General features: G+C 40.9%; 1 pseudogene; it reads left to right on the top strand.

Annotated features, from left to right (window-relative positions):
* The first annotated feature begins 238 nt into the window (after nucleotides 1–238).
* LOC102978856 (uncharacterized) overlaps nucleotides 239–1,645 on the top strand; it is a 7,398-nt pseudogene continuing 5,991 nt past the window's right edge.

Here is a 1,645-nt window from a genome sequence, read left to right as displayed (position 1 = left end):
ATATTGAGTGTTTTTCCCTGTGCTGTATAGCAGGTCCTTGTGAAAACATTTTAATACCCAGATGGATAACCACTTATAGGTATTATAAGGATACCATTCAAAATAGGGAACAATAAGTGACTCCTTCACATTAAGTCAGGCAGAGTTTCCTCATTTACTTTTTAAGTGGTTTTTATTGATTTTGTTTTGTTTTGTTCTGTTTTGTTTTTCCTAAGAACTAGTGAGACAGAATCATGGAATGCGTAAGCTGAAAGGACTCTGGACCAGTCCTCTAATGGAACAAATGAAGAGAACTCACCCAGAGACCAAGGACCTGGCCAGCACTCCTATCCCAGGGCTTTATCACCACCACACATGGTCTCGGGGGCCACGTTCATTGAATGCCTACCACTTGGTCTGTATCACATTTGATTTTACAGAGAAATAACAATCACCTTTTCCTCCCTATTGCAGAAGGTATTCTTGTGACTTTGATAGTGAGAATGCATTTAAAAAACATTTTTAAAGCAAATCTTTCCAAATGTGAATATGAATATGTGGATGTTTTTGGTCTTGTACATTCAATAATATGAAACTACAGTGACTGAAAGAGTATAACTAAAGTAGGAAAGAACACTCTCTTTTCTCCCTAAAAATGTGTCAGAATCATTGGGCTTATAAAAGCCTGGAATCACAAAAGTCGTTGATGAAAAATATGATTGGGATAACTCCAATTAGATACTTTCTAAAATATTTTTCTTTCCTCTTTCTCAAGTATTTTAAGCCACAGAGAAGCTCCTTAACTGTAATAGGATTCATTGAAGACTGACTTCAGAGAAGAGCAAAGCCCAGCCTGCCCTCAAGCGCATGTGTGGGAGAGATGCTCTCAGTTCAAGGCAGGCTCTCTGTGCCCTGAAATCTGGCTAAAGCTGCACAGTGCTATGAAGGCAACTTGTGAGGAAAGAGAGGGGAGTGTGCAGGAAAGCAACAGAGCCTGGCTCTCAGGGAAGGTCACGGTTCAGGGGCCAAATAGTGTAGGTTGGGCCTGGTCCCCAGTCCTGAGCAAACTTGGAAACATCACAAAATCTCTTCAGAGTCTCTCAAACAATATGTCACTGTGAAGTCTTTAAATTCTATACCAGCTCTGTAACTCTTTATTTTCATCGCTTAATCCAGGGGTCCCCAACCAACTGTCCGAGGCCTGTTAGGAACCAGGTGGCACAGCAGGAGGTGAACAGTGGGTGAGGGAGAGAGAGAAGCTTCATCTACTGCTCCACGTTGCTCGCATTACCACCTGAATCACGCCCGCCACTGTAGCTCACATTACTGCCTAAACCATCCCCCCACTTCTGTGGAAAAAATGCCTTCCACGAAACTGGTCCCTGGTGCCAAAAGAGTTGGGGACCACTGGAATGGGTTTGCCACAATTTACCATGTAACCTCTTGGAATTCTCGTTAGGTTTCAGCAGCTTTGGACTTGTCACTTACCTTGACATCAGAGCTCTACAAAATTGTTTAAATTAATGAAAAATTCCATAGAGCATGATATCATGTATCTTAAGAGAGTGCCTTTCTGTTAATGTTATTCATTGGTTACTAGACTTATGTACCTGTGGTTAACCTATCTCAAAAGTTAGCAAATTTTTTTTTTTTTTTTTTTTTTTTT

This window comes from Physeter macrocephalus, chromosome 9 (genome assembly GCF_002837175.3).
Source record: "Physeter macrocephalus isolate SW-GA chromosome 9, ASM283717v5, whole genome shotgun sequence".
In the NCBI taxonomy this organism is placed as follows: domain Eukaryota; kingdom Metazoa; phylum Chordata; class Mammalia; order Artiodactyla; family Physeteridae; genus Physeter; species Physeter macrocephalus.
The sequence above is the reverse complement of the archived record's forward strand: the minus strand, read 5'-3'. Positions and strand labels throughout refer to the sequence as shown.